Source organism: Chiloscyllium plagiosum, unplaced genomic scaffold, assembly GCF_037043375.1.
Source record: "Chiloscyllium plagiosum isolate Xiang-an unplaced genomic scaffold, Cpla_swu_hap1 HiC_scaffold_15, whole genome shotgun sequence".
Lineage (NCBI taxonomy): Eukaryota > Metazoa > Chordata > Chondrichthyes > Orectolobiformes > Hemiscylliidae > Chiloscyllium > Chiloscyllium plagiosum.
This window is the reverse complement of record NW_028270153.1, coordinates 23,396,098-23,422,255: the sequence shown is the minus strand read 5'-3', so window position 1 is coordinate 23,422,255 and position 26,158 is coordinate 23,396,098. Positions and strand designations below refer to the sequence as shown.

At 41.4% G+C, this 26,158-nt stretch overlaps 1 protein-coding gene across 9 annotated transcripts in view; it reads right to left on the bottom strand.

Annotated features, from left to right (window-relative positions):
- slco4a1 (solute carrier organic anion transporter family, member 4A1) overlaps positions 1-26,158 on the bottom strand; it is a 183,390-nt gene that overhangs the window by 92,551 nt on the left and 64,681 nt on the right. Inside the window, exon 4 of one of the 9 annotated variants that reach the window (XM_087994815.1) lies at positions 14,656-14,791. The exons of the other annotated variants lie outside the window; for them this stretch is intronic. The gene's annotated coding sequence lies outside the window, so the exon portion shown is untranslated. The remainder of the gene's footprint in view (positions 1-14,655; positions 14,792-26,158) is intronic. 9 annotated transcript variants of the gene reach the window in all.

Below are 26,158 nucleotides of genomic sequence, written 5' to 3'. Positions count from 1 at the left end.
TGGGGATGTTGGAGACGTGGTTGAAAAGTGCGGTGCTGGAAAAGCACAGGCAGTCAGGCAGCATCTGAGGAGCTGGAGAGTCCATGTTTTGAGCATAAGCTCTTCATCAGGAACGAGGGGATGGCCCAAGGTGTCTTTGACATAAATGGGGAGTGGGGGGTTGGCGCTGGGGGGAATGCGATAGGTGGATGAAGGGAGGGGTGAAGGTGATAGGTCGGAGTGGAGGGTGGAGCAGATGGGTGGGAAGGAAGATGGACAGGTTGGACAGTTCAAGAGGGCAGTGCCGAGTTGGACGGTTGGATCTGGGATAAGGTGGGGGAAGGGGAAATGAGGAAACTGGTGAAATCGACATTGATCCCATGTGGTTGGAGGGTCCCAAGCAGAAGATGAGGTGTTCTTCCACCAGACACCAAGGACATGCGAGTCCTAGGCCTCCTCCGTCACTCCTCCCTCCACACTGAAGTCTTGGACGATGTTCACTATGTCCTTCAACCACACACCCCATATTCTCTCTGTCAAACTGTGCCCCTCCATCAGCACCCTCATGGCACCTCATATTCTCCAAGTCAAGCTATGCCCCTTCCATGCCAATTCACCAACTAAATACTGTATAGGACAAATGAACCTTAGTGTTAATTGTATGTGTTTAAACAAATACTTGAAAGATTAATTTCATCACAAAACTTGCTCTGATTACAATCCAACAAAAATATCAATCATCCAGAATTCTAAATTACCAGTAGCCGAAACTTCAAGCAGTTGAAATCTCTTAACCTTGTGTAAGTAAACAATATGAAATTGACAGCTATCAATTACCCAATGTTTTCCCTTGTGCCCAGCTGTTTCAGCGCTCTAAACGGTGTTTAGGTTCTCAGCTGAGAATGGACGAAATTCCAAAACATTCATCTGTCCCTGGCTCGTTTTTTGCAATGGCAATCACTTAAGAATAATCACTCCATTAGAATTGCTTCCAGAGACACACAACTTTAAGCAGTTTTCAATAAAATCCAAACTAACTTGTTTCTTTATGTATTTCAAGCAGACCCCGAAGTATACGTTATGCAGGTGCAGTTGCAACATTTAAAAGTCATCTGGATAAGTACATGGAGGGGAAAGGTTTGGAGCGATATGCAGACAGGTGGGACTAGTTTAGTATGGGAACAAAGCCGGCGTGGACTAGTTGGACCGAAAGATCTGTTTCCATGCTGTATGACTCTATGACCACACAATACATAGTTACTGATCCATGTCCAATTAATTCCACATTCTGAGTAATCAAAACAAAACTGTTTAGCATTCCTTTTCTGCCCTTGGTTTGTAAAGAGTTTCCACAAAAATAGATTTAATTGAATAATTCTACCATCAGACCACAAAGTTTTATATCAGAGATTATTACAAGACAAACATACAATGCAACATAATGCATGGGTCACTAGTCAGGAAATTGTTACTCCGCAGTCAAGCAGGAACACATTGTTTCAGATATGAATGTGCAAGTTGCAAAAATGACTTAAAATGACACCAATGTAGAAGCAGCAGAAGGGACAAAGCAGATGGGAGTAACACCGAAATACATTTTGCTATGTTTTCCCATAGGATTTAAATCCATATCTAAAATTCACTCAATAAAAACATAAACTTACAATATTTTGAATAATCTTTCACCTTCGCAAAACTACTTCTCTGTTGATTGATTCGTTTGTTTTATTATTCCATTCCTTAATTTAAATGTCTAATCGATGTATTTTTGCACCAGCTTCAGCCTTTCCCACTTGAGCTTTGTCCAAACACCCATTAATCAGTGGCAATCCTTTAGCATTTATACGTCATGAAATGTCTAACATCAATACTTTATTTTCATGCATCAAGGACTTTCATGCATTGTTCCAGCCTTTCTGCATATTTATGCAACCTATCCTAGCTGTCCTTTCCCGTTCAACCTTATTCTGTGTTTTATGGCCCAGATAAAAAATCTCAGATCCTGTAAATTGGCTTTTCCATTTTCTTTCAGCAAGAGGTTGCAAGTTTTATCTGAATATTATACTTGATCAGAGATACCTTTCCCAAGTCCTCATAAATTATAAAATCTCCCAGGAATTTCTAAGTTCTATTAATTCTGTTGTGTACCAATCCAACACTACACTGAGATTGTGTTCATGATTTTTGTCCATGTACAATTCTACAGGATGTAATTATTATATCACATGTACTCTGCGTGCTATAATCTCATTCTTTTTTTTAATAGATATTTTTATTAGAAATTTAACATTTTTACAAATTTACAAAAATAAACAAAACTCTCAGATATAAACATTGATATACAATTAACTCAAATATACAACAGCCAAAATTTGACAAAAAAAAACAACAAAAAAAAAACCGAAAAGAAAAAAAAAACAAACAAACAAAACTCAACTATCTACTAATCTAACCTACAACTAACCAGGGTGTATATTTAAGTCTCTTACATGCTCGGGATGTGTAAGCATCAGATATAATAAAACCCATATTCGTGCGGGATTCCTCCCCCGAGGGGCCGCGGACCAGCCAGGTTTGTAATCTCAATTAAATAAAAGCCCTTGTTAGGATAGCCGAAATATCTGTATTTATGTAATTCAAAAAGGGCTGCCATATTTTATAAAATAATTCGGTCTTTCGGTGCACCATATTTGTAAGGAAGTCAAGGGGAATACATTCCATAATTAGTCTGTGCCAATTTGAAAGTCCAGGGGGGCCCTCAGCCGCCCAGTTCACCAAAATATTTTTCCTTGCACAGAAAGAAAGAATAGAAAATAGTCTCTTCCCGTACGTGTCCAGGGAGGGAAAGTTCGAAAAGCCCAAGAGGAGAGATACACGGTCCACTTTTATTTCCGTTCCTAAAATTTCTGTCAGGGTACTTGCTACTTTAGTCCAATATCTACGGATCTTATGACAGGTCCATAAGCAATGTACAAAAGTGCCCACCTCTATTTTGCATTTAGGACACAATGGAGATGCTCCTGCCTTAAATTTTGCCAATCGAACCGGTGCTATATGGGCCCTATGAAGTATCTTCAGCTGGATAGCCTGGGTTCTGTTACAAATAGTAATTCTTCTAGCATTTTCCCAGATATCATTCCACGTTTCTGTGGAGATTTCTAGTCCCAGATCCTGATCCCATGTTTTAAGCAGATTATCCATATCTCCCGATACTTCATCATGTAGTAAATGATAAATATTACTGACGGAAGATACCCCCACTGGTCGTAGGACACTACATTCTCTATCGGATTTATAAAGACTATCTAATAACGTAGTCTTCTTCTGTATATAATCTCGAATTTGGAAGTATCGAAAGAGGTCTCCATTGGGTAATCCGAATTTCTGACGCAGCTGTCCGAAAGACATCAGGACCCCATCTTTAAATAAATCCCCTAGACATGAGATACCCCTGGATCTCCAGAGTTTAAAAGTGGCATCTGTTAATCCCGGTTGGAATCGCCATGCTCCCACTATCGGTGCATAGGGGGATGTTTTATGTGAATTACCCTCATTTTGCCGCATTATATTCCAAGCCTTGATTGTATTTAGTATTATAGGGTTTTTACAGTGATTTGTAATGATTTTCCTCTTGTCTGAGAATAAAAGGTTAATAAGTGGGTATTTTACTTGAGAAGCCTCGATGTCCAACCAGATTGATTGTGGATCAGACAAGACCCAATCAGCTATGTAACTTAATAGGGAACTTAACTGATATTTCCTAAAGTCTGGGAAGTCCAATCCACCCCTTGCCTGTGGAAGCTGTAGCTTCTTCAGCTTAATGAGGGGCCGCCTATGATTCCAGATAAAGGAACTCAGCCAGCCGTATAATTTACATAAAGCTGTCCTCGGCAGCATCACCGGAAGCATTCTCATAGGATAAAGGAGACGGGGCAGGATATTCATTTTGATTAATGCTATTCTACCCAACCAGGAAATTGGTAGGTCTCCCCATCGCTGGAGGTCCTGCCTTATCCTTTCCAATAAATACACAAAATTAGCCTTATACAACTGACCAAATACTGGAGTAATAAAAATGCCTAAATATAAGAAACCCTCCAGGGACCAGCGAAAGGGAAAAAGGGAACCGTCCGCTAAGCGGGGTATCACAGCAAGGCCACCCATTGGCATAGCCTCCGATTTTGAAAAATTAATTTTATAGCCTGAGAATGCACTAAATGTATTAATAACTTGGATTAAGCGAGGTATGGACATCAAAGGGTTACTGAGGAATAGAAGAACATCATCTGCATAAAGGGTACTTTTATGTTTACCTGTACCAATCCTTGGGGCCGCTATATTAGGATCAGCTCGTATAGCTTCTGCTAGTGGTTCAATTATTAGCGTGAATAACAATGGCGAGAGGGGACATCCCTGACGGCAGCCCCTACCCACACTGAAGCTATCCGAACCTAACCCATTGGTAACCACAACTGCTTTGGGATCACTATACAATGTTGAGACCCATTTGGTAAACACCTGTCCAACGCCAAACCTCTCCAATGTGTAAAACAAATATGACCATTCGACCCTATCAAATGCCTTTTCCGCGTCTAATGAAACTACTACTCCTGGTATCTTTCCCTGATGACAAGCTTGAATCATATTCAGAGCCCTTCTAACATTATTGGATGATCTACGGCCCTTAATAAACCCCGTCTGATCCTCCTTTATAATATGTGGCAGTATCCTTTCTAGTCTCAGTGCTAACGTTTTAGAGAGGATTTTAAAATCTACATTTAGCAAGGATATTGGTCTGTATGATGTACAATCTTCTGGGTCCTTTCCTTTTTTAAGGATAAGAGAGATATTTGCCTCTTTCAGCGAAGGCGGGAGACAGCCCTGACTATATGCATAGTTATACATGTCCATAAGTGGACCAGCCAGTATTTCTGTAAATTCTTTATAGAATTCAGCTTGAAAGCCATCTGGGCCCGGCGCCTTACCATTTTGAAGGTGCCTAATTGCATCAACTATTTCTTGGGGTGTAAGAGGAGCATTTAGGACCGATACTTGTTCCGGAGTTAGGTCTGGAAAAGTCAAATTTTTAAAAAATGACTGCATCCTCTTCGTCCTATCTTCACAATCCTGTGATTTATATAACTCAGAATAGAATTCTCTAAAGGTCGCATTAATCTTTTTATGATCATGAGTCAAAATACCCGTACTTTCCTTGATAGACATAATAGTCTGAGAGGCCTTTTTTTTCTTTGCAAGAAATGCTAAGTATCTACCCGGTTTGTTGCCATATTCATATAACCTTTGCTTTGCAAATAATATTTCCCTCTTAGCCGTTTGAGTAAGTGTAGTGTTTAGAGCTGTCCTAAGAGCTGTAATCCTTTGCAATTTAATAATAGAAGGTCTATCAGTGTATGCTGTTTCAGCCGCTTTTAAGCGGGCTTCAAGCAGACGCTGTTGTTCTCCCTTTAATTTCTTCTGGGTCGCTGAGTAGGAGATGATCAAGCCTCGCGTGTAAGCTTTGATGGTCTCCCACATCATTGACGGGTTGCTAGCTGTACCTGAATTAATTTCTAAAAAAGTTTTAAATTCTTGAGAGAAGTACTTTACAAATTTACTATCTTTCATTAGGAATGGGTCCATACGCCAATGCCGAGGGGATGTCCCACTGTTCCTCGCCTTAGTTTCCATATATACAGCAGCGTGGTCAGAAATTGCTATATTACCTATTTTACAGGATGATATGGAATTTAAAAAAATCGAGGGGGCAAAAAACATATCAATTCTGGTATGACATTTATGTGGATTAGAGTAGAAAGAAAAATCTCTACCCTGTGGATGAAGACATCTCCATACATCTACTAATCCTAATTCTTTGTTCAGATCCATCAATTGTCTAGATCTGGGAGATACTCCTGCAGTACTCTTGGGAATCCTATCTATTTCCGGATCCATAATACAATTAAAGTCTCCCCCTATAATTATATGACGGGCATCAAAAGCCATCAATTTTGAAAAGGCTTCCGTTATAAATTTAAAGGGGTGTGCCGGGGGGGCAGTACAAATTTAAAATCCCATATTCCTCTCCATTTATGAGGGCTTTAATCAAGATATATCGTCCAGATTCGTCTTTTATCTGCTTTAGGATTTTGAAAGGGAAATTCTTCCGAACAAGAATAACAACTCCCCTGCTTTTTGAGCTAAAAGAAGAAAAAAAGGCCTGATCAAATCCGCCCTGTCGTAATTTCAAGTGTTCTTTATCTGACAGGTGTGTCTCCTGTAGGAGAGCTATATCAACTCTTTCCTTCTTAAGATTTGATAATATTTTCTTCCTTTTGAGTGGCAAATTACTCCCCTTGACATTCCAGGTGCACCACTTAACCGACTGATCAACCATAATCCTCTGGGCCAATCCGAGACCCCTCGGGAGGGGGAACCCTATCCAGAACATCCCGAGCGTGGAACATGTAAAATTTACAAAAATAAAGCCTCTTTAATACACCCACAATAATACAGTAAAAAACTATTTCTAAATTAAAAAAATATAAAACGTATCTAAGTGGAGACTTTCCCCCTTGTTCCCAGGGGGCGTCACTTCCTCTCCAAAAGTCCCTCATATCCTCTCCCAACCAATGCCCCACCCTTGACCCAGGCACTCCTCAATAAAATGAGGAGAATTCAAATATAATACAAAGCTAGAGTTAACAGTGAGCACCCCACCCCCACCCATACCAACACCTGGGTATATTTGGTAATGTTAATACCATATATAAACATATAACTATAAAATTACCACTTCAACAAATAATAATTAAATATGATAATACAAAATAACGAAGGGAAAACAACCCCGCTCCTAAAGACAGAAGTAAAATTGAATAAGGTAACCACCTCCCCCCACCAACATTAACCAAATCCCCCAGCTTATATATATATATATATATATATATATACACATACATACACATATATATATATATATATATATATATATATATACACACATATACATACACACATACACACACATATACATACATCCTTCATATATACATAAAATAATAACAGAAAACAACTCCAAGGGGGGGGGGGGGAGAAAATCAAATCCCTCTCCCCACCCCCCATGATAATATTAAGCAGTAAGGTAAGAGAAAGAAAAAAAAAGGAGGGGATATAAACCAAAGCGGGGGGGAAAGGCAGACCAACATCCATTATGTCCTACAGTTTATCTAAGAGAGTCCAAGAATTCCTTAGCCTTTTCTGGTGATCCAAAGTTATATACGGATCCTTCATGGTTAAAGCGTAGCATCGCTGGGTAGCGTAAGGAGTACTGAACATTTAAGTCCCTTAAACGCTTCTTCACCTCGTCGAATGCCTTCCTCTTTCGAACCAGAGCCGGGGAAAAGTCCTGAAATAGCATGATCTTGGATCCTTTGTAGATCATAGCTTGGGGGTCTTTTCCGAGATTTCTAGAGGCTTCTAGGAGTACCTGCCTCTCCCTGTAGCTCTGCAGCCGGAACAGGACCGGGCGCGGGCGCTGGTTCGAGCCGGGCCCGCGTATTGCTACCCGGTAGGCCCATTCCACCCTTACCTGGCCTGATCCAGTTTGCAGATTTAAAAGTTGTGGCAGCCACTGCTCCAGGAATGCTGTAAGCTGGCCTTCCTTTTCCCGTTCGGGAAGGCCCAGCAAACAAATATTTTTTTGGCGACCTCGATTATCGAGGTCGTCAATATGATTTTCCAAGGTCCGGACTCGCTGCTCCAGAGTCCGGACCTGATCCACGGCCGATTGAGCGGTTGTCTCGGAGGTCGCGGCCTTTAGCTCCGCCCCTCCGACTCGGCGTTGAATTTCTTCAATGTCTCGGTCTTGCTTCTGCAGCGCGGCCGAGAGCGACTCCCAACGGTTTCTGGATTCGACAATAAAGGCATCGATCTTCGAGTCAAGCTTAGAAATCATTTCTGCAAGGCTTGTTACTGTTGGTAAGTCCCCCCGGTGCGGCTGTGGACGCCTCTGCTGCAGCTGGAGAGGGTGGGGGAGGGGTTCCTGCTTGCTGAGAGCTGCGGGCTCCCTTCCCTTTAGTCATTTTAACTTAGGATTAAATTGTTTAAATGTAATATTACACAACTAATTAAATTACAAAACTATTATAAATAATTTGGTGAGCTTGGTAGGGGGTAGGTGACCCACTGTGCCCAAGTCTTGGGAGGAGCACTATAGACTCAGTCTTACTGGGTCGCCGCCATCTTGGATCCCCCCATAATCTCATTCTTTAATAACATCCTCCTACTCGCCATGAGCAATGCAACTGGATATCTGCTGACATTACCAACTTTAAGCATCTTCCATACACAAGCCAATTATCCTTGTAGCATTGCTTTACAGGTGGCACATGTCCAATAAAACTAAATGCTTAGTCTAATATTCTATTTTGCAATCTTAAAAACAGAACAAAACTTTTGCAAAGTAAGTTAATAAAGACATAAATGTTTGAAGGAACTTGGAAACTGAAAAAGGGCATTTAATAAGACAGTGGAAAGAAAATGTAATTACTCTATTATCTTTTATATTTCTGAAATTCAATTCCTATAAATGATGCATTTATGAGAACTGTGAACTGATCAACAACAGATGAATGTTGTAATGAAACTCAGAATCGAAAACATCCTACTTGGGCCATCTATCAGCCAACAAGTCTCCTCTTGAACAACTTCCAACTAAAATAGGCTTTTTAAAAGAATATACAATTTAGCACCAGCAAGATAGCAGCTTGCTTGGGATGTAAAATAACTGGGAAGTGGCATAGAAAATTACTTTTTAAAAATAATATTATTTTCTCCTATATAAATATATATATATATACATATATAGCAATATTGAGAATAGCCAGCTAAATACTGATACACTAATTAGCATACTCACAGGGAGCAAAATAAAATAAACAAAAGGCAATCAAGTCAAGATGGTCTTAGTATTTTTCCAGTTGCACAGCACCACTATTGCAGCTACCTGCATGCGTCTTGGCAATGCATAATGTCAGGAAGACTAAAAGGACAATAGGACAAACAGGAACAAGACCTTAAACTTGCCCAAATCAATGAACGATGACTAAAAGTGTACAACAAAAACTCAGCCACTTACACAGAAGAAACCCTGTAGAAAAGCTAATTGATATTAAAATATTTCAAAGTCAGATGACTATAATGACATGTTTGTGCAACTTTAATCTTTTCCAGCAGCACTGATGGCTATGCAGGGAATAACCTTGTCGAATAAGTTAAGAAAGTGGGACTTTAAAAATTCTACTGTTCGCAAAATTAAAGTAGCAGAATAGTCTTAGCTATGACAACATTCTCCCTAAGCACTCCCAAAAAATGAATGGAATTCCACAAAATGAATGATTGGTCAAGCTTTAACATGGTCCAGCAATAAACCTGAGCCATTTCACAATTTAATATGAATTGGAGTGAAGCAAAGATCAGCTACAGCCTTATTTGCTATACTTGGCTGGATTTTACTGTGATTGTACTGCTGGTCCCCTGAGAAGCCAGGAGCCAACACACCTGGAAAAAACTACCTCACAGCTATTACATGCCGGAAATAGGTTAAACAACCTCACAGCAGAATACCAATTCTCAGCAGAAGGCAGTCTCACCGTCAGCAGCTATTGGCAGACTTCAGCAGATCCAGCAATTATAGAGTCATGGAGATGTACAGCATGGAAAGAGATCGTTTGGTCCAACTCGTCCATGCCGACCAGAAATCCCAACCTAATCTTGTCCAACTTGCCAGCACCCAACCCAAATCCCTCCAAACCCCTTCTATTCATATACCCATCCAGATGCCTTTTAAATATTGCAATTGTACCAGCCTCCACCACTTCCTCTGGCAGCCCATTCCATACATGTACCACCCTCTGCGTGAAAAAGTTGCCCCTTAGGTCTCTTTTATATCTTTCCCCTCTCACCTTAGTTCCGGACTCCCCTACCCCAGGGAAAAGACTTTGTTTATTTATCCTAACCATGCCCCTCATGATTTTATACACCTCTATAAGGTCACCCCTCTGCCTCCGCGCTCCAGGGAAAACAGCCCCAGCCTATTCAACCTCTCCCTATAGTTCAACTCCTCCGACCCTGGCAACACCAAAGCTCATCAGTGATTTTCAAAGAGCTGGAATTTCATCAGGTCACTTAAGCTAAATATAGTCACTGGTAATCTTATTACTAGGAGATCAACTTTCTGTATCCTGGACTTGAAAACTGTTTAGCAGGCACCACTTTCTAATGATACTGATTGTGTTGCCGTTTCTGCTGCTGCTGTCAGTTCTGCAGTTGATGTTCTGCATTCTACAGACAGCGCTTAATTTTTTTTAAAAAGTGAAACCAACAGGTCTCTCACACCTCCCTTCCAAACATGGACTTTAAGTTAATTAACACATCCTAGATATTTGTGGTCAGATATACACCTTGGGTGTCTGAGACAATCACTGTGTCCTGAAAGCAGCCAGTCAAGTCAAGAAATCTCACCTGGTTGGTCTAAGAACATGAGTATGGACTTAGTCTGCAAGCTGTCTTTTTACCCAATTGAAATAGGTGGCAGTTTGAATCCAGCACTCAAATCAGATTATACCAGGTCATGGTCTTTCACAGCATTCTAATGTTCACGTTTAAAACAAAAGTGTGGTTGCCAAAGGTTCCAAGTTGATTACGGTTCATGTTATAAAATCTATGGATAGCATATACCCCCACTGGTCCTTACATTCCGTGAGAAAAAAATGTCAGTGAGATGCCTGATATCAATTACACCACTCAGACCTTGGTCACAACAGGAGAGAAAGGGGAATGCTTCAGGGATATCTTCAATGCATCTGTAAAAAGATCAAATATATTCATCAATTCGTGGGAGACCTTGACTTGTTATTGACCAAAATGCAGAAGGCACTGATGAGAAATTTTGTCAGCAATGTCTAGAGGTGAAATCAATGTGTCAGAAAGAGTAGGCAAAGCCCCAAAATATCTCTATACCCTGCCTTCCAAGCATGAACAGCCACATGTGATAGTCTGCAGATGGCATCTTTGTCTGGCCATCTCATGACCCATCAAATCAAACCAAGGGATTCATGAAGAAGACATAAAACAATGGAAATTTTGCATTATTTTAAAATTTACTTTTGCTCAAAACTGCTGAAAGGATGGCTTAATGATTGTTTGAATGCCTCAGTAACATACCTTTGGTATCCCAAATCTTGGGAGTTTACAAGAGAGATTACAACCAACTACTTCACAGGTGAATAAATGAATCTGTAATGGTAAGGCCAAAACAGAACTAAGGGGTGATACACTGAAGGAGCGGTTAGGAAGAAAGATACAGAAAAGGAATAGAAAGGACAACAGTATATGAGGTCAGAAAGACATTAGAAATTGTCATGGAACCATTTGCCCAATTTGAAATGGATAATATTAGCTTTGAAGGTTTTTATCCAATAATACAAGGCAAGCAACTAAATGTATCAGCAATCCTAAAAGCTAGTGACGAGAAGAAGGGAGGATTCACTTTATAAATTAGGAAATGATATTTACAGTCATTGAGAATTAAGCTTTTAAAATTAATTATTGCTCCATTTCTAAACATAGAATATTCATGGCTTTGTTTCCATTTAGGAACATTTTAACAGATGACTGAATAATGAGGTGGAGTTTTGAAACCATTTAGAATTGATCTAATGGCAACTTAGGCTATCCTTAAATGGTCTGGGAGAAACAGGAATATTCTGATTGGTATTCCATCTTCAAATAGTCAAGTTGGGTGAGAAGTGAGCCTGTTTCATCGACATGCGAAGGGTCAAGCCCAAATTAGTTGAAAATACATGGTGGATCAAATGGCAGGATGACAGCAGAATTATTTTAAATACAAGTGGACTAGGAATAAATCAAATACATTCCAAGTGTCAGTAAAGAGGATGAACTTCAAAAGGTAAGTGCAATAGTTGGATCAGAAATGGAACATAAAAAGAAAAAACAAATTGTGCTGCTGGTGAAGGACACATTTTATCAAAGCATCTTGTGTTACACTCATCAGAACAATTCATGACAATACCAATTCAGCAGTAAACCCAACATTTATACTTTATGAGAGGAACGTGGTGATATAAATGTTTGTTTTCTCCTTGAATCAATATTCTCGTGAGAGCAAGATGAAAAACTTTGACAAATTGTATTCTTTTTTAAGCAGCATTCAAGGTCTGTACTACCAAATGACTATTTGTAATAAAATATATCAGAGATTATATCAAAAGTAGGACGAGTACCTTCTGGCTGAAACAGAAGTAGATTCTATCATTTCTATAGATTAATACATGTTTATTCCAACATATTCATAAAATCATGAGGGGCATCAATAGGGTAAATAGACTCCTCCCCTCCCCCACCGGGATGGGGGAGTCCAGAACTAGATGGCATAGGTTTAAGAGGGGAAAGGTTTAAAGGGGACCTAAGGGGCAACGTTTTCACACAAAGGTTGGTGGGTGAATGGAATGAGCTCCCAGAGAGAGCAGTGGAGGCTGGTACAAATACAACATTTAAAAGGCATTTGGATGGGAACATGAATAGGAAGGATTTTGAGGGTTATGGGCTAAGTGCTGGCAATGGAAGTAGATTAATTTAGGATATCTGGTTGGCATGGACGAGTTGGACCGAAGAGTCTGTTTCCATGCTGTATATTTCTATGACTCTATGACATATAAACCACCTCAGAATTTAAATTAAAACTAGCTCCACTTGTAGTCATTATGAATCTTTGATTTGGTTTTGTTTGAACAAACCTTATTATTTTATAAAGTCAAACACTCTCATACACAATCTCTGGGATGTATCGGAACTGATCTGAACATTAAAGCCTTGATATTAATTCCTCAGTAGAGGTTGGAAGGAGTCAGTGGAGTTGTTAAACCCCTAGAAAAGAGCCAAAATGCCCAAACCAAAGACTGTACGCTTACTCTCATTTACAGCAATGTGAAGTGTGCCATTTTGCAAAGGATAGAGATTTCCCCAATCAACCCATTCAGGGATGTTAGAATACCCTTCTGGAGCAGGTAGAATTTGAATCCAGGTCTCCTGGCTCAGAGGTGGGAACACTACTGTTGCATCACAAGAGCTCTTCTTGGATTAATGTAAAAGCAGATGCCCACAGTGCTTGGATACCTGATTTAAATTCAACTGCTGCTGTTTGCGATTTCCTGAGCTCAGAAAACTGGACAGAGAAATGGAAGCAAGGATTGCTGCCAGGATTGCTCTTCTGTCTTCCCTTCTGCCAATTATGGTCTATCTCTGGCATCTGACAATTTCTCTCCCTGTGCCCATGATCATAGCTGACTCCCCAAAAATCAGGATTCCATTTTAGCTAATTGCTGTGGTCACTATGTTCTGAGATTGACTGCTTTCAGATTATTGAAATCTTCTGTTATCCTTTCCTTTTTTAAAAAAATGAATCAGATTTGCTGAGATTCCTCCTCCACGGCAAGTCAATGTACAAAATGTTCAGTAGTGACATTTCAATGTGTAAAATAAGACATAAAATGCTCCTTCCAAGCAAAAAGACATTCTTGTTAGGCAATAAATTATTGCCAGATGTATGGGAATAAAAAGGGACTATCCAAATAAAGATATTACATACTTTTGGATGTGACTTCATTAGTTTGCGTCAAGCCCAAGGTCAGCTGTCTGACTTGGATTACAGTTTGGAAAATAATGGACAGTAATTACTAAATGAAATACAAACAGAAGCTGCTGAAGAAACTCAGCAGGTCTGGCAGGATCTGAGGAGCGAGAAACAGAGTGAATCTTGTGAATCCAATGACTCTCCTTTGAAATTCCAAGTTCCTTCTAAGCGTAATTCTTGCAAGAGAGCAAAAGGAGAGAACTTGTCTAAAGTACTGAGGACATTTTTAATATGTAAGCTCAAAATATGACTTTTGGAAGAAGAGCACAGCCAAAAAGCTGTGGATGTAAATTAAACAACTATCTGGGAAGAGAGAGAGAGACAGAGACAGAGACTCAAAATTTCACACCTATGATGCAAAGGGAACATCAAACAATATTCTTCCAACGAGGGGGCTTGGAACAGTTAAGACAAAACAGACTGGACTATGATTGCTTGTGCAAGATAGTGGGAGATTGGTGACACCCTGCTCAAAAATAAGTAGCCCTTGAGATTATGTCTCAAACACTGTAACTTTCCCTTTGAAGAATGCACAAGGACAGGAATCAAAAAGCTAGTTCCAGTTCTAGTGGGACCGAACATTCTTGGGTGTACCAGAGTGGACTTGATTGTGAAATGCTCTGATGGTCACAGTCAAAAAACTATCCCCTAGTTACCCCCATGTGGGAGATAAAGACCATCTCTGATTCGAAATGCTACAGATCAGTTAAAAAGAAAACAGGATAACGAAAGGTCTCTCTCTCTCACACACCCTAAATGCTGGAACTCAATTACTGCTGAAAGTATTCTCAAACAAACTGCAAATCTCAGGATCATGAAACCAACTGTCAACTACCAATGTCAATGTTCCCCACAATCTTCACTTCAATGGCCTCAACATGCAACTAGCCATTCTTCATGAACAGTCAAGAGACTGATTGATTGATTCTTAAAACTGTTTATTAACTTTTATCTTTTGAACTCACCTCTGTGTATGTGCATTGTTTTACTGATTATTCTTGTGTTAAGTAATCAATAAACTCATTGCTTGGTAACTGAAGAAAGCCTGGTTAAATTAATTTCTGTCAAATCCTATGTTCATCTGGTCTGGGAGAAAGGTATCTAGAAGAAAAATGATGCTTTTTAAAATTAATCTTGTTGCAATCAACTGAGAGTGCAGGTGAATAAAGAAAGGGAGTCAGTTCACCCCATCATATACAGGAGCTTAATGGTTTGGGGTATCTTAGCTGGAACCAAAACAAATTGTTGAGGCTCATCCAACATCTGGTTTTAACAAATTTGTCTTTTGATTGCTACAATGCCACATAGTACAATCTCTGACATGCCAGCTGCCTGGGACTATCCATTGAAAAATATGGTGCAACCCATATTTTGCAACTTTCAATCTGTTACATGGTGCAGGTTATCTAGAAGAACACAAACTAATGTTAAGTCAAAATCTATAAGTTCCTTTTAAAGGGAGTTTTATATATATGTTTTCCCAAGTTGAATAATGAGAGAGAGTCAAGATAGTATGGCTAACTACAGTTAACAGTAAACACCTGAAAAAGGCTTCATTGTCTGAACAGCCTATTTTTCTGTTCTCTACTCGATCTAGCAACGTGAAGTTCCCTTTGGCTCCCAATTAGTTTAGTTCTGACAATTTACCATTACAACATGCTTTACGTCAGTGTTGCAGAAATTCTTTAAGTGGTTAGGTTTTGGTGCAATGGCAATACATTCTCATTGCAGAATTAACATTGGTCATGGTTCACATTAACTGTCCAGAATTCGTCCAATAAATTCTTTACCACTGTTGATTCTCACGACTCTCTGCAGGTCCAGTCTGGGAGACATGTCCTTCAGGCCATCGCAAATACAATCAGTCAGTCAGTCACGTTGCCACTGCGTGACTCTTTGTGAACGGCACTTACGTGCCCCACTCAGAGTACACCCTGTGCCATTGTGACATGTTATGTCAAAGCAAGGAAAGAAGTATTTTGTGACACAGACTTCCATTGTGCTCAACGACAATGTCAAGTTGCTGAAAACTTTATGGTTTGGTCAGCGAAACTGAAAGACAATGGTATGGGTGAGACTCAACCATCCCTGTAGCCCCAGACACCAAGTAGCTCACACATTGCTTCTTTCCAGGAAGGCTGCTAATGGAAGGCCCATTTTGAACTGGAATAATCCCAGCAATGGTGCGCTGAGATATTAAGTGGTTAATTGTTCACCAAAAGGCTTCTGTGTCTGTAGGACAATGAGGTCAACCTGGGACTTTCCAAATTCAGAAATTAATTCTGGTGAAGGCAGGAAGGTATCAGGGATTGGAAACGTCTCCGCCCTGACTAATTACGTACCCTTCCAGCCTTCCACCTCATCTCCTCATGGACGAGAAGACTCCACCCAAACCCTCCAATGCTGATCAGGGCGGGAGAGAGACAGTAAATTTCCAAATTTAAAGTCTAGCTTCAGCTCAGGCACTTATTGAGTCTGAACCATAACATTTAAGTTATGCCTCCGTTAAGTACCTCTTGATGCCTTTGTAACAATGTATAAAATTTTAACACAAGCTGCTCCATTTTAAATCACAGGACAACAGTTCTCGAGCAACATTCTACCATCTTCACTTTGAATTGATTAGAAATGAAAGTACAGAGATATCAGTTAGTCTGTGTGTCTCTAACCATGTTACCATGTTACCATGTACCTTCACTCAGTGAACTTAGTGATTTCTGTTAAATAAAATTTCAATGATTAAATGTAGTTTCACGTTAAGTGACTATGCTTTTGGCTTAGTCTATTTTCTATAAAACTCCGATTGCATGTTCAGCTTTTACATAAATCTACCCACAACAGCAATTGCTAAAAATAGATTACGTCTCAAAACTTTTGAACTCTAGCCGAGAACAACGTATTGAGCAAAGATTCAGCCAATACTGCCAGATGCTACATAATTGCAGCATAAGACAAGTTAACAGGTGCAATGACCCTGCAAACCGCTTGTTAAAAGAAGCAAGGAACTGTTAAATTCAACTGTTCATTGGCCTGGCTCATATTCAATTCAATTTACTTACCATTCCTGTGCTTGCTGATCTGTAATAGCTCTCAGGTTAACAAATGATTTTGAAGTTCTCCTCATTTTTAAATGCCTCTATGCACATGCTTCACCATGACCCCACACTGCTCCTTCTGTCTTTGTAATCTCCTCCAGTCCTTCAATTTTCCGAAGTATCTCTCTTTATCTAATTCTGGCATTTTGAACATCCTGATTTTAATCACTCCACTATTGGTAGCTGTGCCTTCAGATGACTGGATCAAAGCTCTGCAACTCCCTCTTACAATTCTTCATCTTTACACATCTCTTTCTTTCTTTTGGCAATCCTTAAAAGACCCTACCAAGAACAGCAATGTAAGAATCCTACTCATTGACTACAATTCAGCCTTCAACACTATTATCCCCTCGAGACTGATTACTAAACTTAGTGATCTTGGATTAAGCCCTACTCTCTGCAACTGGATCCTCAGTTTCCTAACCCACAGGCCAAAATCAGTGAAGATGGGGACAATATTTCATCCTCACTAACACTCAAAACTGGCGCCCCCAGGGGTGTGTACTCAGCCCCCTACTGTATTCACTATATGCCCATGATTGCGTTGCCAAATACCAGACTAATGCCATTTACAAGTTTGCTGATGACACCACCATAGTTGGTTGAATCTCAGATTGTGGCGAAACAGACTACGGACAGGAGGTGGAAGACCTGGAAAAATGGTGCACTGAGAACAACATAGCTCTCAATGCCAGCAAAACCAAGGAACTCATTACTGACTTTCGGTGGGATGTTACTCATGCTCCCCTACACATTAACAGTACAGAGGTGGAAAGAGTGAAGAGTGTCAAGCTCCCGGGAGTGGTCATCAACAACAAGCTTTCTTGGACTCTTCATATGGATGCACTGGTTACAAAGGCCTAACAATGTCTCTTCTTCCTCAGGCAGCTGAGGAAATTTGGCATGACGGTGAATACCCTTGCCAACGTTCATAGGTGCACCATCGAGAGCATTCTGACTGGATGTATCACTACCTGGTATAGCAACTGTACCATTGAAGATCGGAGACAGTTACAGAGAGTGGTGAACTCAGCCCAGACAATGACAAAGGCCAACCTCCCATCTATACAATCCATCTACCAGGCCCACTGTCAAGTAAAGCCCGCCAGCATTCTCAAAGATCTATCCCACCCTGGCAATGTTTTCTACAACCTCTACCATCGGGGAGGAGGTACAGAAGCCTGATCACATGCACCAGCCGGATTTGAAACAGTTTCTACCGTATTTTTGTTAGAACACTGAATGGACTCACAAACTCTCAACATTTGCCTGTGCCTGTGTTTTTGTATTTGCCACTGTTTACCTATTATTTACTTATCTATGCTACTTAACTCTGCGATCTGCCTGTATTGCTCACAAGACAATGCTTTTCACTGTGTCTCAGTACACGTGACAAAAAATTCAATTCAATTCAACATCTATTTGATCAAACTACTAATTACCTGTTCTGATACATGTAACGTAATATCAAATTTAAACTCTATAACACTCTTGTGAAGCATTTTGAACATTTTATCATGTTCAATATGCTATATTAATACAAACTTATGATTCTTTTTGTGCCTTTTTGCCTTATTGTAAATGCCAAAATTAACACAAAAAAAATGCAAATATGAGAGGTGATGGAAAAGGTGAGGAAGTGCAGATCATGGAAGACTAAGAGGAAAAACTTGGGAATACAGTAACTTCCTTTTCAGTCAATCACGTGAAGTAAATGTAACTTGAAAAGCCAACAATTTTTCTCCTCCCTAACTGCCCTTGAGGAGCCGGTGGTGAGCTACCTTCTTAAACCAGTCTAATTCCCTGCAGTTTTGGTCTCCCAACTGGAAAAAAAAGATACACTTTCCAACAGAGGGAGTGCAGAAGAAGTTCATTTAGCTGATAACTGGGGACAGCAGGATTGTCCTGGGAGGAGAGATGGTTTGGCTGAGCCTGTATGTACAGTCGAAAAGTGTGGCGCTGGAAAAGTACAGCAGGTCAGGCATCATCTGAGGAGCAGGAGAATCGAGAATGTGGGGGTGGGGGGGGTGAAGGTGGCTGAGAGATAAATAGGAGGGGGGGTTTAGTTAGGGCTGGGGGTAGCTGGGAAGGAGATGGGTAGGCAGTGGAGGTGATGGTGATAGGTTGGAGTGGAGGGTGGTGCTGGTAGGTGGGAAAGGAGATTTCCTCCACTGTCAAATCCGAGCCACATGACTCATGGAGGAAGAATGCCTCAGCTTCTAACTTGGCACCTTCCAACGACATGGCATCAATATTGATTTCACCAGTTTCCGTATCTCCACTCCTCTCGTCTCATCCCAGAACCAACCCTCCAACTCGGCATCACCCTCTTGAATTGTCCTACCTGTCCATCTTCCTCCCCATCTATCCTCTTCACCCTCCGCTCTGACCTACCACCAGCATACCCCACTTGCATCTATCTATTGTATTCCCAGCTACATTCCCCCCTAGCCCCAACCACCGCTCCTCCCACTCCTATTTATCTCTTAGCCCCAAGCATCGATTCTCCTGCTCCTCTGATGCTGCCTGACCTGCTGTGCTTTTCCAGCGCCACACTTTTCGACTCTGATCTCCAGTATCTGCAGTCCTCACTTTCTCTTGAGCCTGTATTCACTAGAATTTAGAAGAACTGATTGAAATGTATGAATTTCCAGAGGGCTGGACAGAGTAGATGTGGGGAGAATTTTGTTTTGATTAGATTAGATTACTTACAGTGTGGAAACAGGCCCTTTGGTCCAACAAGGTCCACACCGACCCACCGAAGCACAACCCACCCATTCCCCTACATTTACCCCTTTACCTAACACTACGGGCAATTTAGCATCGCCAATTCACCTGACCTGCACATCTTTGGACTGTGGGAGGAAACCGGAGCACCCGGAGGAAATCCACGCAGACACGGGGAGAATGTGCAAACTCCACACAGTCAATCGCCTGAGTTGGGAATTGAACCCGGGTCTCTGGCGCTGTGAGGCAGCAGTGCTAACCACTGCTGGTTTCCTGGTTGGAAAGTCTAGAAACAGGTGACACAGTCTCAGGATATACAGAAAGCCATTTCGCATTAAGATAAGCAATGATTTCTTCACCCACAGAGTTGTGAACCAGTGGAATTCTCTACCAAAGAAGGCTGTGAAGGCCAAGTTGCTGAATATATTTAAGAAAGTGATAGATACATCTTTAGATCTTAAAGCATCAAGGAGGGTGGGGAACAAGTAGGAATATGGCATTGCCAGAATGGGACTATCATCCCAGGCTGGGAAGTTTTCTCATGCTGCTGGCAAAGGCTTAAAGTAACTTGATAGAGGGGTTGGATCCTGACGCAAGGTTCTTCAGGAGGCGATGAATGGCCAAAATTAGAAGAGACAGCAGTGAGTCGGGAAGACATGGAAATTATAGGCCATGGAAGACCCAAGGGCGTTTGGCAAGGTTGGGTGGTATTTATTTTAATGCTAGGATGAACAAGGCAGATGCGTTGAAGACTCAAATTAAAACATGGGGTCATTGCTGTCACTGAGACATGATTGAGTGAGGGGCAGGACTAACAGCTCAATATTCCAGGGCATACGGTCCTCAGGCAAGACAGAGGAAGCTGTAAAAAAGAGGGTGTTGCAATATTGATCAAGGAATCAATTATAGCATAGGGAGAGATGACATCTTAGAAGGCTGTTCAAATGAAGCTATATTGGTAGAGCTTAAAAAGCAAAAAGGAATAATCACATTGCTGGGAGTGTACTATTCAACCTCCACCAGTCCAAGAGAAATAGAAGAGCACACACCTTGGCAAATTTCAGAGAAATGTCAAAGGAATAAGTTGGTCACAATTTTTCACCTTCCCTAATATTAAGTGGGGTAGTCACAGAGTGAAAGGTTTAGAAGAAGCAGAATTCTTAAAATGCAACCAGGAGAGCTTTTTAAGCCAGTACACAAAAGGCTCTGCAAGACAGGGAGAGGTCCTAGACTTAATTTTAGGTCATGAAGCTGGGCTTGTGATTGAAGTATCAGTTGGTGAGCATTTGTAAACAATGCTCGTAACTCCGTTAGATTCAAGATTGTTACAGAAAAGAGCAAGGATGGGCCTGAAATTGAAGTTAAAATTGGGGAAGGCTTATGATTTGCTGAACTGGACTGGGAACAGATACATTTAGGTAAGTCTGTGACAGAGCTGTAAGACTCACTCAAGAAAGAATTAGGGAGAGTTCAGGGCCAACATGTTCCAACAAAAATAAATGATGGTACAATAAACCCAGCAAAGCCTGGCTATCGACAGATACACAGGATTTGATAATGACAAAAAGGGAGGCTTATGCTCGAAATATCAGAAGCCCTAGAGGAGTGCAGATTGTGCAAGGAGCAACTCACAAAGAAGAGTAAAAAGGAGGCATTGATAATGGAGGATAAATAATGAATGATAAATAATGGATAATACCAAGTTATTTCACCATTAAAGGTAAAAGAATAACTAGGGTAAGAAAAGGGCCCATTAAGGACCACAGTGATAATTTGTGTCGGAATTTATGAGTGAGAGGGACAATGTAGGTACAGAAGTCAAGGGGATGAATTGTAATCCAGTTACAGAAATTAGTGTAGACACAGGGGAGCTTCTGAGTGGCTTAGAAGTAAATAAATCTCCCGGGCAGATGAAATGTATTTCAGGTTGTTGAGTCAGGCAAGGGGCGAAATAACAGGGACACAGGCAATAATTTTCACTTCCTCTCTGGCCACATGCGAGGTGTGAGAGACTGAAGGAGAGCCAATGTGATACTGTTATTCATGAAAGGAATGAGAGAAAAGTCCAAGAACTACATGCCAGTCAGATTAATCTCAATGGTGAGGAAGCAATTCAGAGGGTCAGAAATAATCTAAACTTGGAGAGGCAGGGATTAACCAATAACAGTTAGCATGATTTTGTTAAGGGTGGTTACATCTGACCAATTTGATTGCATTTTTCGAAGAGATTACCAGATATGTAGGCATAGAGTCATACAGCATGGTAATAGACCCTTCAGTCCAACCAGTCTGTGCTGTTCTCAGACTAAACTAGTCCCACCTGCCTGCACATGGCCCATATCCTTCCAAACCTTTTACTAGTTAGATAATTTTTAAACACAGTAACTGTACCTGCACCCACCACTTTCTTTGGCAGTTTATTCTAAACACTAACCACTCTCTATGTGAAAAAGTTACTCATTGTGTCCTTTTAAATCTTTCTCTTTTCACCTTAAAAATATGCCCTCAAGTTCATCTTATCTCTGCCCCTCATGATTTTATAAACCTCAATATGGTCATCTCTCCACTTCCTACACTCCGACAAAAAAACTGTCACGGTTTTAGCAGTCTGTTTTTATACCTCAACCTTCCATTTCTGGCAACATCCTCGTAAATCTTTTCTGAACCATTTCCAATTTAGTAATATCTTTCTTACAACAGGGCAACCAGAACTGCACACAGTACACCAGGAGAGGCCTCACCAATGTCCTGTACAACCTCAACATGACATCCCAACTCCTATACTCACAGGTGTAAACAATGAAAGCAAGCATGTTAAATGCTTTCTTAACCACCTTGTCTATCTGTGACCCAAATTTCAAAGCATTATGTACCTGAACCTCTAGGTCTCTCTGTTCTACAACACTACCTAGGGCCCTACCATTTATTGTACAACTCTTGTTTTTGCTTGTATTATCAACGTACAATACCTCCTATTTATCCAAATTAAACTGAATCTGCTACTCCTCAGCCTATTGACCTAATTGATCAGCATTTCATTGTAAACTGCATGGGAATGGTGACTTTGTACACTTTTCACTGCACTCCTGTACTGAGGTACGTGTGACAATAAACTTAATTCTAATTCTTAGATTGTAACCAAATAAGAGGCCACTTCCAAGAAGAATACACCAGAGGGGCACCTTCAGCAAATACTGACTTAATTCCCCATTTGATGCCAGCATCATGCCCAGAAGCACTAAACTCCAGCCACTGGAGAATTTCTGCACCAAAGTATAAGCCATGCATACATGTAGAACTTTACCTAGAGTCCTGGCTTATGATTAACATTCAACTTCACTGCAATGTTCCTTCAGAAAATATAATTAATGCAATCCAAAATGTATTTGATTCCCTATCCTTTTATCTCTTTTCTAATTTCTTAGTAGCATTTGATTGGGTATGCACAGACGAATGGCAATCTCAAGGGCCATCATTCAGCTAAATGTGTCCAACCATGTACAGACAATCAAGCTGTTAGCCTGTTGGTGGTATCATTTTTTTTATTCTGGCCTGATTAACCCTTCTGCCAAGTTCAAGGCACCATGTCAATATTGAAGGTAGCTGCATGGTGACAAGGGCTAGTGTTCTATATGTGGTGGCTCCAGATTTCATTCTCTTACCCAATCAGAGTCAGCACACTTACTATGAAAGCCATATTGCCACAAGATATTGCAAAGGGGCAGACCATCAGCAGCCTGAATCAACAGTTATTCTGCCTGAGCAGCTTGAGCATGGGAGGGGACTCATCAGGAGGGGCCGAATATTTCACCATTGCTGGTGTCCAATGAATATGCTGCAATTTGGTTCTCATGAGGGTACAGCCGTTCCAATTATGCCTTCAGAAAACACCTCAAAAGCAAGAAGAAAGCTAGCTATCCATGAGCAGTCTGTGGTTCCCTTAAATCCCGTATCACTGTTGTTGCAATATTTCCCACCCTTTTGTTACAAATCATCACAGAGTCTTCCTGGCCAAAATTCCAAAACAAAAATACCACAAATAGCATTCCATAAAAAAACTAACAATGCAAAATGGAACTTTGCATCATTGTGCATTCCCTTCTGAACTATAATTGCAAGGTACTTTGTTGACTGAGTGCTCTCGTAAAGTGTTACCTTGTTAGTTGCAGAAGCCCTAGTGAAAACCCGCCATCTTTCACTGGCAAGCACTGAAAATGGACTGATAGGTCATTTTTGTTTTAATGACTCTAGGCTTTGAATACCCAACTTCATACTGCACCAGGGTGGCATGGGCAGCAGCAGTCTGGACTGGTTAACAAACTGACAGACATCAAAAGGCGCATTGACAAACTGACAGGGAACAAATCTGTCCTCCTGAGAGACGATAACACATTCATGCACCAGACTCTGAACCCCAAAGCGTGCCTCAACAATCCTAGTGATCTACTGTCACAGATTTCCGGACTGCTGCAAGTGCTCACAAGCCTTTTTTTGGGCAGCTCTGATGTCGAGTCATCTAGTCTTGAAATGTTAGCTTGCTCTCTATCCACGCATGCTGCCTGACCAGCTGTAATCTCTAGCATCTTTTGTTTTCAGCCCTTCTTGGACACTGCCAGGTGGAGACATAATGACCACGGTCTGAACCCGCATTACGTGTTGAGTTTGCATCACAGTTGCCATAGATGACATGACCTCAGTCTGACTTTTCATAGTAACACTGAAATATCGGACAGCTTCTTTCTATACTGTAGTAGAAGCCAAGACATTGTCCACCCACTGCATCATGGCCAAATCCACAAGTTCTGTCATGAATTGGCCACACTTCCATGCTTTGCATAAAATCCTGTGCCAAGTTGGAGCTGGGCTCGTCAATGATTTTTTACACTGACAACATGCTCTGTGATGGTCTCCCAGTGTTTTTCAGCCTTTCTTCCTTAACACTTTGCAGCTGTTTTTCATATCTGGAAGAAGAAGTGCAGAAAGGAAGGACTGGGGGGGGGGGGGTGGGGGGGGGGAGAGGAACAGGCATGGGATGCAGTTTGTGCTTCATTGCAGATTGCAGGACTAGAATGAACTTGGATTTGCAAACCGCCATCAAGCTGGAGCATACCATCAACCTCGATGTTTTCACCAGCACCATCCTATCTGAAGGTCTTAGGATGTGCAGTCAGGTATGTCCCTGCCAATTCTCTACAGTTGCCTCCTGACCTGATCTTGTGCTACATAAGGGATGGAAGAGTGTTATTGAGTGTATGGGTGATGCACTTTTAATAACTAAAAATATATGAGACTGCGAGAAGTGCATTAAAAGCTTGTGGATAAGTGCTGCATCAGAGAACCCGGGAGCTAATTCTCTGGCTTGCTGCTCCATTGCTTCTCTTCATCCTTCTCTGATAATAACTTCTGCATAAATGTGCTCCAGCAGCTACTGCAACCAAATTGCATCGTCTCTTTATACTGCAGGCTACCTTAATGAAAGGTACCAGAAAATGTGTTGCTGGAAAAGCGCAGCAGGTCAGGCAGCATCCAAGGAACAGGAGAATCGACGTTTCGGGCATGAGCCCTTCTTCAGGAATGAGGAAAGTGTATCCAACAGGCTAAGATAAAAGGTAGGGAGGAGGGACTTGGGGGAGGGGTGTTGGAAATGCGATAGGTGGAAGGAGGTCAAGGTGAGGGTGATAGGCCGGAGTGGGGGTGGGGGCGGAGAGGTCAGGAAGAAGATTGCAGGTTAGGAAGGCGGTGCTGAGTTCAAGGGATTTGACTGAGACAAGGTGGGGGGAGGGGAAATGAAGAAACTGGAGAAATCTGAGTTCATCCCTTGTGGTTGGAGGGTTCCTAGGCGGAAGATGAAGCGCTCTTCCTCCAACCGTCGTGTTGCTATGGTCTGGCGATGGAGGAGTCCAAGGACCTGCATGTCCTTGGTGGAGTGGGAGGGGGAGTTGAAGTGTTGTGCCACGGGGTGGTTGTGTTGGTTGGTCCGGGTGTCCCAGAGGTGTTCTCTGAAACGTTCCGCAAGTAGGCGGCCTGTCTCCCCAATATAGAGGAGGCCACATCGGGTGCAGCGGATGCAATAGATGATGTGTGTGGAGGTGCAGGTGAATTTGTGGCGGATATGGAAGTGTCCCTTGGGGCCTTGGAGGGAAGTAAGGGGGGAGGTGTGGGCGCAAGTTTTGCATTTCTTGCGGTTGCAGGGGAAGGTGTTGGGGGTGCAGGTTGGGTTGGTGGGGGGTGTGGACCTGACGAGGGAGTCATGGAGGGAGTGGTCTTTTCGGAATGCTGATAGGGGAGGGGAGGGAAATATATCCCTGGTAGTGGGGTCCGTTTGGAGGTGGCGGAAATGACGGCGGATGATACGCTGTATATGGAGGTTGGTGGGGTGGTAGGTGAGGACCAGTGGGGTTCTGTCCTGGTGGCTCCTGAACAAATTGAGAGTTTGTTCAGTATTAGCCTCTTTTATAAATGTTGACCCATTTAATTCCAATTACTTTCCAATGGGGAATTCCATTATAGATTAATCACAACTCATAACTCAAAAATCTCAGCCAAATATATCCGGGACTGATTAATGCAGACAGAAAACTAAACCCTTTGGAAAGTTTGCTTTTTCCTATTAGAAAAGCAAAGTTTCTGAATTTTGAGCTGCTTT